This window comes from Salvelinus fontinalis, chromosome 28 (assembly GCF_029448725.1).
Source record: "Salvelinus fontinalis isolate EN_2023a chromosome 28, ASM2944872v1, whole genome shotgun sequence".
In the NCBI taxonomy this organism is placed as follows: Eukaryota; Metazoa; Chordata; class Actinopteri; order Salmoniformes; family Salmonidae; genus Salvelinus; species Salvelinus fontinalis.
Window position 1 is genome coordinate 50,381,206 of NC_074692.1, and position 12,894 is coordinate 50,394,099.

Below are 12,894 nucleotides of genomic sequence, written 5' to 3' on the forward strand. Positions count from 1 at the left end.
CCGTCTGGATTACTGTAACTCGCTGTTGGCTGGGCTCCCTGCCTGTGCCATTAAACCCTTACAACTCATCCAGAACGCCGCAGCCCGTCTGGTGTTCAACCTTCCCAAGTTCTCTCACGTCACCCCGCTCCTCCGCTCTCTCCACTGGCTTCCAGTTGAAGCTCGCATCCGCTACAAGACCATGGTGCTTGCCTACGGAGCTGTGAGGGGAACGGCACCTCAGTACCTCCAGGCTCTGATCAGGCCCTACACCCAAACAAGGGCACTGCGTTCATCCACCTCTGGCCTGCTCGCCTCCCTACCACTGAGGAAGTACAGTTCCCGCTCAGCCCAGTCAAAACTGTTCGCTGCTCTGGCCCCCCAATGGTGGAACAAACTCCCTCACGACGCCAGGACAGCGGAGTCAATCACCACCTTCCGGAGACACCTGAAACCCCACCTCTTTAAGGAATACCTAGGATAGGATAAAGTAATCCTTCTGACCCCCCCCCCCCCCCCCCCTTAAAAGATTTAGATGCACTGTTGTAAAGTGGCTGTTCCACTGGATGTCATAAGGTGAATGCACCAACTTGTAAGTCGCTCTGGATAAGAGCGTCTGCTAAATGACTTAAATGTAATGTAAATGTAACAGTCAGACTGGATAGTCAGCCGGATAAGTAGTATCAACAGTCAGACTGGATAGTCAGCTGGATAAGTAGTATCAACAGTCAGGCTGGATAGTCAGCTACTATCAACAGTCAGACTGGATAGTCAGCTAGTATCAACAGTCAGACTGGATAGTCAGCTGGATAAGTAGTATCAACAGTCAGACTGGATAGTCAGCTAGTATCAACAGTCAGACTGGATAGTCAGCTAGTATCAACAGTCAGACTGGATAGTCAGCTGGATAAGTAGTATCAATAGTCAGACTGGATAGTCAGCTAGTATCAACAGTCAGACTAGATAGTCAGCTGGATAAGTAGTATCGACAGTCAGACTGGATAGTCAGCTGGATAAGTAGTATCGACAGTCAGACTGGATAGTCAGCTAGTATCAACAGTCAGACTGGACAGTCAGCCGGATAAGTAGTATCAACAGTCAGACTGGATAGTCAGCTGGATAAGTAGTATCGACAGTCAGACTGGATAGTCAGCTGGATAAGTAGTATCTATAGTCAGACTGGATAGTCAGCTAGTATCAACAGTCAGACTAGATAGTCAGCTGGATAAGTAGTATCAACAGTCAGACTAGATAGTCAGCTGGATAAGTAGTATCAACAGTCAGACTGGATAGTCAGCTGGATAAGTAGTATCGACAGTCAGACTGGATAGTCAGCTAGTATCAACAGTCAGACTGGATAGTCAGCTGGATAAGTAGTATCAACAGTCAGACTGGATAGTCAGCTGGATAAGTAGTATCGACAGTCAGACTGGATAGTCAGCTGGATAAGTAGTATCGACAGTCAGACTGGATAGTCAGCTGGCTAAATATTCTAAATAGTTAGATTGAATAGTCAGCAGGCTAAACAGTTAGATTGAATAGTCAGCTGACTAAATAGTCTAAATAATCAGCGACTGAATTGTTAAGCAACTGAAAATGACATAAGAGCCCATTTGACATTGAATAAATTACAGTCTCCTTTCACTGCAACACCAAAGGGATCCCAGTGCTTCAGTGTGGATTGACTGATGGACTGGTTTGAATCCTGACAGATAGTATCGTGAGAGTTAGTCCTCCGTAAGCCCCCTGTTTGTTTAACTAATGCGTCCTGCTTGCCCAGCAATTTCAGCCCTGCGTTTATTTTCCAAAGGGTATCAGGAGAGCTCTTGGGGGGTAAGATCTGGCCCCAACGAGTGCCTGGGGAGGTTTCCTCCTCAGATAAGAGAGATCAACAGAAGATGACTTTGACTGATATGCTTTGATGATAGTCTAATGTGGAAGACGCAGCGCAGAGAGGAAATCTGATGCAAAGGCAGAGAGGGTAATGTAGACGGTGTAGTCCAAGCTACGTATACTAAACTCAAGACCATGGAAAAAAAATAGGTCGGTTTTGGACCAATGGCAGCAGAAACACGGTATGTTCCTGTAGATTCTGGAGACAAGATGTACTGCACAGTTTTGCAGAACTATGCATAGATGCTGCTTTAGAGCCAACTGGGAACCTGTCAACCCAGATGTAGCCAACATTTCCAGCAGACGGTGTAATGTGCAGTCGACTCCTGAGAAGTGCACTCATGATGAGTAGAAACTCTGTTTTAATGCATTACAGTTTTCCAGTGAACCAGTCCTTCGCTAAAGAAATGGATTTCCAATACCAAAACTATCTGAATTGATGTAACCATGACTTCTAAATAAATATACAAGATTTAGCCACATACACCAAAATAAGAAGAATTAACAACTCCTGTCGAGTGACATTTATTTATTCAAAGAGCCGCTCTGTAATTTAGCTGTCATTTTCAATGTTTCCCATAACGCAACATTTTATTGGATACATTAACCTAAAAAGGGTTCTAGAACAAGGGAAGTGCTGTAGAACAGGGGACTTGAATTTTAAGGCTCCCTCCTCAGATGCCTCCTGTAAACTACAGTATAATAACTCCTCCTCAGATGCCTCCTGTAAACTAAAGCATAATAACTCCTCCTCAGAAGCCTCCTGTAAACTACATTATAATTACTCCTCCTCAGATGCCTCCTGTAAACTACAGTGTAATAACTCCTCCTCAGATGCCTCCTGTAAACTACAGTGTAATAACTCCTCCTCAGATGCCTCCTGTAAACTACAGTATACTATCTCCTCCTCAGATGCCTCCTGTAAACTAAAGCATAATAACTCCTCCTCAGAAGCCTCCTGTAAACTACATTATAATAACTCCTCCTCAGATGCCTCCTGTAAACTACAGTGTAATAACTCCTCCTCAGATGCCTCCTGTAAACTACAGTGTAATATCTCCTCCTCAGATGCCTCCTGTAAACTAAAGCATAATAACTCCTCCTCAGAAGCCTCCTGTAAACTACATTATAATAACTCCTCCTCAGATGCCTCCTGTAAACTACAGTGTAATAACTCCTCCTCAGATGCCTCCTGTAAACTACAGTGTAATAACTCCTCCTCAGATGCCTCCTGTAAACTACAGTATACTATCTCCTCCTCAGATGCCTCCTGTAAACTACAGTATAATATCTCCTCCTCAGATGCCTCCTGTAAACTACATTATAATAACTCCTCCTCAGATGCCTCCTGTAAACTACAGTATACTATCTCCTCCTCAGATGCCTCCTGTAAACTACATTATAATAACTCCTCCTCAGATGCCTCCTGTAAACTAAAGCATAATAACTCCTCCTCAGATGCCTCCTGTAAACTACAGCATAATATCTCCTCCTCAGATGCCTCCTGTAAACTACAGTGTAATATCTCCTCCTCAGATGCCTCCTGTAAACTACAGTATAATATCTCCTCCACAGATACCTCCTGTAAACTACATTATAATAACTCCTCCTCAGATGCCTCCTGTAAACTACAGTATAATATCTCCTCCTCCGATGCCCCCTGACTACAATATAATAACTCCTCCTCAGATGCCTCCTGTAAACTACAGTATAATAACTCCTCCTCAGATGCCTCCTGTAAACTACAGTATAATATCTCCTCCTCCGATGTCCCCTGACTACAGTATAATAACTCCTCCTCAGATGCCTCCTGTAAACTACAGTATAATACCTCCTCCTCAGATGCCTCCTGTAAACTACAGTATAATATCTCCTCCTCAGATGCCTCCTGTAAACTACAGTATAATAACTCCTCCACAGATGCCTCCTGTAAACTACAGTATAATAACTCCTCCTCAGATGCCCCCTGTAAACTACAGTATAATAACTCCTCCTCAGATGCCTCCTGTAAACTACAGCATAATAACTCATCCTCAAATGCCTCCTGTAAACTACAGTATAATAACTCATCCTCAAATGCCTCCTGTAAACTACAGTATAATAACTCCTCCTCAGATGCCTCCTGTAAACTACAATATAATATCTCCTCCTCAGATGCCTCCTGTAAACTACAGTATAATATCTCCTCCTCAGATGCCTCCTGTAAACTACAGTATAATATCTCCTCCTCAGATGCCTCCTGTAAACTACAGTATAATATCTCCTCCTCCGATGTCCCCTGACTACAGTATAATAACTCCTCCTCAGATGCCTCCTGTAAACTACAGTCTAATAACTCCTCCTCAGATGCCTCCTGTAAACTACAGTGTAATAACTCCTCCTCAGATGCCTCCTGTAAACTACAGTATAATAACTCCTCCTCAGATGCCTCCTGTAAACTACAGTATAATATCTCCTCCTCAGATGCTTCCTGTAAACTACAGTATAATAACTCCTCCTCAGATGCCTCCTGTAAACTACATTATAATAACTCCTCCTCAGATGCCTCCTGTAAACTACAGTATAATAACTCCTCCACAGATGCCTCCTGTAAACTACAGCATAATAACTCCTCCTCAGATGCCTCCTGTAAACTGCAGCATAATAACAACATCTGTAATTACAAGCGAGAAAACACACTAAATTGTCGACATCCCGTTGGATCTTCTTCCGGCCTAGGTATGATTTAATGAAAACATTTTGGGTTAAACAATAGTAACTAAATGTTTTTTTTTTAACGGTAATTAACAACATGCATGGCCGATGTAAATGGTCCAATGAAATTACGCCAATAATTTACATTAAGTTGCTCTTATACATGTATAGTAAAACTGCAATTGTTGTGTGACCGTACGTACATACCCCAACCAGAAGCCATGGATTACAGGCAACATCCTCATTGAGCTAAAAGGTAGAGCTGCCGCTTTCAAGGAGCAAGACTCTTACTCGGACGCTTATAAGAAATCCCGCTATGCCCTCCGACAAACCATCAAACAGGCAAAGCATCAATTCAGGACTAAGATTGAATCATACCACATGGGCTCCGACGCTCGGCGTATGTGGCAGGACTTACAAACTATTACAGACTACAAAGGGAAGCACAGCCGCGAGCTGCCCAGTGACACGAGCATACCAGACGAGCTAAACAACTTCTATGCTTGCTTCGAGGCAAGCAACACTGAAGCATGCATGAGAGCATCAGCTGTTCCGGACAACTGTGCGAGACAGCCGACAATGGTGAGACACCCTATAGGGAGGAGGTCAGAGACCTGGCAGTGTAGTGCCAGGATAACAACCTCTCCCTCAATGTCAGCAAGACAAAGGAGATGATTGTGGACTACAGGACAAGGAGGACCGAGCACACCCCCATTCTCATCGACAGGGCTGCAGTGGAGCAGGTTGAGATCTTCAAGTTCCCTAATAGAAAACTATTATGCTCCAAACACACCAAGACAGTCGTGAAGAGGGCACAACAAAACCTATTCCCCTTTAGGAGATTGAAAATATTTGGTATGGGTCCTGGGATTCTTCCGATGCCATCGAGAGGATCCTGACTGGTTGCATCACCGACTGGTATGGCTACTGCTCGGCCTCAGACCACATTGCACTACAGAGGGTAGTGGGTACGACCAAGTACATAACTGTGGCCAAGCTTCCTGCCATCCAGGACCTCTATACCAATTGGTGTCAGAGGAAGGCCCAAAACATTTCAAAATGACTCCAGCCACCCTAGTCATAGACTGTTATATCTGCTACCACATGGCAAGCGGTACCGGAGCGCCAAGTCTAGGTCCAATAGGCTTCATAACAGCTTGTACCCCCAAGCCATAAGACTCCAAAACAGCTAATTGGACTATTTGCATAGGGGGCCACTCAAGAACATTCAGAGACTTGTCCCGAAGCCACTCCTGCGTTGTCTTGGCTGTGTGCTTAGGGTCGTTGTTCTGTTGGAAGGTGAACCTTTGCCCCAATCTGAGGTTTTCATCAAGGATCTATGTACTTTGCTCCAGTCATTTTTTCCTCGATCCTGACTAGTCTCCCAGTCCCTGAAGCTGAAAAACATCCACACAGCATAACCCCATGCTTCACCGTAGGGATGGTGCCAGGTTTCCTCCAGATGTGACGCTTGGCATTCAGGCCAAAGAGTTGAATCTTGGTTTCATCAGACCAGAGAATCTTGTATCTCATGGTCTGAGATTCCTATAGGTGCCTTTTGGCACACTCCAAGAGGGCTGTCAGGTGCCTTTTACTGAGGAGTGGCTTCCGTCTGGCCACACTACCATAAATGCCTGATTGGTGGAGTGCTGCAGAGATGGTTGTCCTTCTGGAAGGTTCTCCCATCTCCCCACGACACTCTCGAGCTCTGATCAGAGTGAGCATTGGGTTCTTGGTCACCTCCCTGACCAAGTCCATTGTCTCCCGATTGCTCAGATTGGCCGGGCGGCCAGCTCTAGGAAGAGTCTGGGTGGTTCCAAACTTCTTCCAAGAACGATGGAGGCCACTGTTCTTGGGGACCTTCAATGCTGCAGACATTTTTTGGTACCCTTCCACAGATCTGTGCCTCGACACAATCCTGTCTCGGAGCTCTGCGGACAATTCCTTCAACCTCATGGCTTGGTTTTTGCTCTGACTGTCAACTGTGGGACCTTATATAGACAGATGTGTGCCTTTCCAAACCATTTTCAATCAATTGAATTTACCACGGGTGGGCTCCAATCAAGTTGTAGAAACATCTGAAGGATGATGAATGGAGACAGGATGCACTTCAATTTGGAATCTCATAGCAAATAGTCTGAATACTTAAATAAATAAGGTATTTCTGTTTTCTAAAACCCTGTTTCGTTTTGTCATTATGGGGTATTGTGTGTAGATTGATGAGGAAAATGTGGTGTATGATCCATTTTAGAATAAGCCTGTAACTTAACAAAGTTTGGAATAAAGTCAAGAGTTCTGAACACTTTCTGACTGCACTGTACAATATATCTTACAGAACCTACACTTACAGTATACTATCTTACAGAACCTACACTTACAGTACACTATCTTACAGAACCTACACTTACAGTATACTATCTTACAGAACCTACACTTACAGTATATTATCTTACAGAACCTAAACTTACAGTATACTATCTTACAGAACCTACACTTACAGTATTCTATCTTACAGAACCTACACTTACAGTATATTATCTTACAGAACCTACACTTACAGTATATTATCTTACAGAACCTACACATAAAGTATACTATCTTGCAGAACCTACACATACAGTATTCTATCTTACAGAACCTACACTTACAGTATATTATCTTACAGAACCTACACTCATAGTATACTATCTTACAGAACCTACACTTACAGTATATTATCTTACAGAACCTACACTTACAGTATACTATCTTACAGAACCTACACTTACAGTATACTATCTTACAGAACCTACACTTACAGTATACTATCTTACAGAACCTACACTTACAGTATACTATCTTACAGAACCTACACTTACAGTATACTATCTTACAGAACATACACTTACAGTATACTATCTTACAGAACCTACACTTACAGTATTCTATCTTACAGAACCTACACTTACAGTATTCTATCTTACAGAACCTACACTTACAGTGTACTATCTTACAGAACCTACACTTACAGTATATTATCTTACAGAACCTACACATAAAGTATACTATCTTGCAGAACCTACACTTACAGTATTCTATCTTACAGAACCTACACATAAAGTATACTATCTTACAGAACCTACACTTACAGTATATTATCTTACAGAACCTACACTTACAGTATACTATCTTACAGAACCTACACTTACAGTATACTATGTTACAGAACATACACTTACAGTATATTATCTTACAGAACCTACACTTACAGTGTACTATCTTACAGAACCTACACTTACAGTATACTATCTTACAGAACCTACACATACAGTATTCTATCTTACAGAACCTACACTTACAGTATACTATCTTACAGAACCTACACATACAGTATTCTATCTTACAGAACCTACACTTACAATATACTATCTTACAGAACCTACACTTACAGTGTACTATCTTACAGAACCTACACTTACAGTATATTATCTTACAGAACCTACACATAAAGTATACTATCTTGCAGAACCTACACTTACAGTATTCTATCTTACAGAACCTACACATAAAGTATACTATCTTACAGAACCTACACTTACAGTATTCTATCTTACAGAACCTACACTTACAGTATATTATCTTACAGAACCTACACTTACAGTATATTATCTTACAGAACCTACACTTACAGTATACTATCTGACAGAACCTACACATAAAGTATACTATCTTGCAGAACCTACACTTACCGTATTCTATCTTACAGAACATACACTTACAGTATACTATCTTACAGAACCTACACTTACAGTATTCTATCTTACAGAACCTACACTTACAGTATACTATCTTACAGAACCTACACTTACAGTATTCTATCTTACAGAACCTACACTTACAGTATACTATCTTACAGAACCTACACTTACAGTATACTATCTTACAGAACCTACACATACAGTATACTATCTTACAGTTCCTACACTTACAGTATACTTTTTTGCAGCAACATAAAGCGCTACTATCCTCAGTTAGCTTTAGACGCTACTGTGGGATTTCAATGGGAATTCTTTGCATTGTGTGTGTGTGTGTGTGTGTGTGTGTGTGTGTGTGTGTGTGTGTGTGTGTGTGTGTGTGTGTGTGTGTATGTGTGTGTGTGCGCGTGAGCGCGTGAGCGTATATGTGTGTACTTATCACTCTTCCATGCAGTGACTCAAAGGGATAAAAGAATGTCCACTTTCACCTGCAGTGAAATATTTAATACTCAAATCGACGTGTAATACCAAAGGGGGGTATTTGGAAAAAAAGGATAAGAATTTTCCAAATTGTTGTGATTGAAAACAAGACTCAGTGGGCTGTATGTACAGAGAAAGCATAGTTCATTTTCTGCTTATTTTCCTACTTTGCAATTGAGCCCCCAAGTCCTGTTCAAGGTTCATATTACACTGCATACGAGGGCACCCCTAGAAGCGTTGCCATGACAACGTGGACATTCCAATAGGTGTTAAAATTAGATTGAATGTTCTCTGGCCCCTTGTATAAAGAGTACTGATGTACAATATGTACAACATAAGTGTCATTGTTCATGATGAGTGCATTACTTTACATTAAGTAGCATACCTAATATCATGATGATGTTTGGATTTGTTTTTTTGTTGTTGAAACCTGCATTTCTTTTCACTGCTGATTTAAAAGGAACAATTATTCACTGTCTGCTGATGCCAGGACAATCAAACAAAGAAACTCACTCCTGGAGGAAGAATTCTGCTGACCACTCTGTTTAGTGTAGTGGACAGTAGGAAGTTGTTGACCACTCTGTTTAGTGTAGTGGACAGTAGGAAGTTGTTGACCACTCTGTTTAGTGTAGAATACAGTAGGAAGTTGTTGACCACTCTGTTTAGTGTAGAATACAGTAGGAAGTTGTTGACCACTCTGTTTAGTGTAGAATACAGTAGGAAGTTGTTGACCACTCTGTTTAGTGTAGAATACAGTAGGAAGTTGTTGACCACTCTGTTTAGTGTAGAATACAGTAGGAAGTTGTTGACCACTCTGTTTAGTGTAGAATACAGTAGGAAGTAGTTGACCACTCTGTTTAGTGTAGTGGACACTAGGAAGTTGTTGACCACTCTGTTTAGTGTAGAATACAGTAGGAAGTTGTTGACCACTCTGTTTAGTGTAGAATACAGTAGGAAGTTGTTGACCACTCTGTTTAGTGTAGAATACAGTAGGAAGTTGTTGACCACTCTGTTTAGTGTAGAATACAGTAGGAAGTTGTTGACCACTCTGTTTAGTGTAGAATACAGTAGGAAGTTGTTGACTACTCTGTTTAGTGTAGAATACAGTAGGAAGTTGTTGACCACTCTGTTTAGTGTAGTGGACAGTAGGAAGTTGTTGACCACTCTGTTTAGTGTAGTGGACAGTAGGAAGTTGTTGACCACTCTGTTTAGTGTAGAATACAGTAGGAAGTTGTTGACCACTCTGTTTAGTGTAGAATACAGTAGGAAGTTGTTGACCACTCTGTTTAGTGTAGAATACAGTAGGAAGTTGTTCACCACTCTGTTTAGTGTAGAATACAGTAGGAAGTTGTTGACCACTCTGTTTAGTGTAGAATACAGTAGGAAGTTGTTGACCACTCTGTTTAGTGTAGAATACAGTAGGAAGTTGTTGACCACTCTGTTTAGTGTAGAATACAGTAGGAAGTTGTTGACCACTCTGTTTAGTGTAGAATACAGTAGGAAGTTGTTGACCACTCTGTTTAGTGTAGTGGACACTAGGAAGTTGTTGACCAATCTGTTTAGTGTAGAATACAGTAGGAAGTTGTTGACCACTCTGTTTAGTGTAGTGGACAGTAGGAAGTTGTTGACCACTCTGTTTAGTGTAGAATACAGTAGGAAGTTGTTGACCACTCTGTTTAGTGTAGAATACAGTAGGAAGTTGTTGACCACTCTGTTTAGTGTAGAATACAGTAGGAAGTTGTTGACCACTCTGTTTAGTGTAGAATACAGTAGGAAGTTGTTGACCACTCTGTTTAGTGTAGTGGACACTAGGAAGTTGTTGACCACTCTGTTTAGTGTAGAATACAGTAGGAAGTTGTTGACCACTCTGTTTAGTGTAGTGGACAGTAGGAAGTTGTTGACCACTCTGTTTAGTGTAGAATACAGTAGGAAGTAGTTGACCACTCTGTTTAGTGTAGTGGACAGTAGGAAGTTGTTGACTACTCTGTTTAGTGTAGAATACAGTAGGAAGTTGTTGACCACTCTGTTTAGTGTAGAATACAGTAGGAAGTTGTTGACCACTCTGTTTAGTGTAGAATACAGTAGGAAGTTGTTGACCACTCTGTTTAGTGTGAAATACAGTAGGACGTTGTTGACCACTCTGTTTAGTGTAGAATACAGTAGGAAGTTGTTGACCACTCTGTTTAGTGTAGTGGACAGTAGGAAGTTGTTGACCACTCTGTTTAGTGTAGAATACAGTAGGAAGTTGTTGACCACTCTGTTTAGTGTAGAATACAGTAGGAAGTTGTTGACTACTCTGTTTAGTGTAGAATACAGTAGGAAGTTGTTGACTACTCTGTTTAGTGTAGTGGACAGTAGGAAGTTGTTGACCACTCTGTTTAGTGTAGAATACAGTAGGAAGTTGTTGACCACTCTGTTTAGTGTAGAATACAGTAGGAAGTTGTTGACCACTCTGTTTAGTGTGAAATACAGTAGGAAGTTGTTGACCACTCTGTTTAGTGTAGAATACAGTAGGAAGTTGTTGACTACTCTGTTTAGTGTAGAATACAGTAGGAAGTTGTTGAACACTCTGTTTAGTGTAGAATACAGTAGGAAGTTGTTGACTACTCTGTTTAGTGTAGAATACAGTAGGAAGTTGTTGACCACTCTGTTTAGTGTAGAATACAGTAGGAAGTTGTTGACCACTCTGTTTAGTGTAGTGGACACTAGGAAGTTGTTGACCACTCTGTTTAGTGTAGAATACAGTAGGAAGTTGTTGACCACTCTGTTTAGTGTAGAATACAGTAGGAAGTTGTTGACCACTCTGTTTAGTGTAGAATACAGTAGGAAGTTGTTGACCACTCTGTTTAGTGTAGAATACAGTAGGAAGTTGTTGACCACTCTGTTTAGTGTAGTGGACAGCTCAGCTCAGGTAAGGTGTGTCAGCGTTAGTTTGTCTTGGCAGGATTGACCTGTGTTCACCTCTCCGTCCCGGCTTGTTTACCCACAGTGTTCACACTGCTAGTCTGGAGTCCATGAGGAATGTACTCCTGAACCCTATACCCCTAGTGCTGCATCACTAAGAAAGGACTCAAGCATTCCCTCTGTTGTACATCTATCCTGACAGGTTACATTTGTTTATGCTTCTGTCATGTTAAGGATAAAGTACGATACTTGCTGCTGAGCATATTTTCTGCTTGCTTGTTTGAATGGCGCAACAATTTAATGTTAAGGAGCTTGACAGTCTTGTCCCCTTGCAGTACAGTCTGGTCCCCTTGCAGTACAGTCTCCTTTCAACACAGTCTAGTCTCCTTACAGTACAGTCTAGTCTCCTTGCAGTACAGTCTAGTCCTCATGCAGTACAGTCTAGTCCACTTGCAGTACAGTCTAGTCCACTTGCAGTACAGTCTAGTCCCCTTGCAGTACAGTCTAGTCCCCTTGCAGTACAGTCTCCTTGCAGTACAGTCTAGTCCCCTTGCAGTACAGTCTCCTTGCAGTACAGTCTAGTCCACTTGCAGTACAGTCTAGTCCACTTGCAGTACAGTCTAGTCCCCTTGCAGTACAGTCTAGTCCCCTTGCAGTACAGTCTAGTCCCCTTGCAGTACAGTCTAGTCCCCTTGCAGTACAGTCTAGTCCCCTTGCAGTATAGTCCCCTTGCAGTACAGTCTAGTCTCCTTGCAGTACAGTCTAGTCCCCTTGCAGTACAGTCCCCTTGCAGTCTAGTCCCCTTGCAGTACAGTCTAGTCCCCTTGCAGTACAGTCCCCTTGCAGTACAGTCTAGTCCCCTTGCAGTACAGTCCCCTTGCAGTACAGTCTAGTCCCCTTGCAGTACAGTCTAGTCCCCTTGCAGTACAGTCTCCTTGCAGTACAGTCTAGTCCCCTTGCAGTACAGTCCCCTTGCAGTACAGTCTAGTCCCCTTGCAGTACAGTCTAGTCCCCTTGCAGTACAGTCCCCTTGCAGTACAGTCTAGTCCCCTTGCAGTACAGTCTAGTCCCCTTGCAGTACAGTCTAGTCCCCTTGCAGTATAGTCCCCTTGCAGTACAGTCTAGTCTCCTTGCAGTACAGTCTAGTCCCCTTGCAGTACAGTCCCCTTGCAGTCTAGTCCCCTTGCAGTACAGTCTAGTCCCCTTGCAG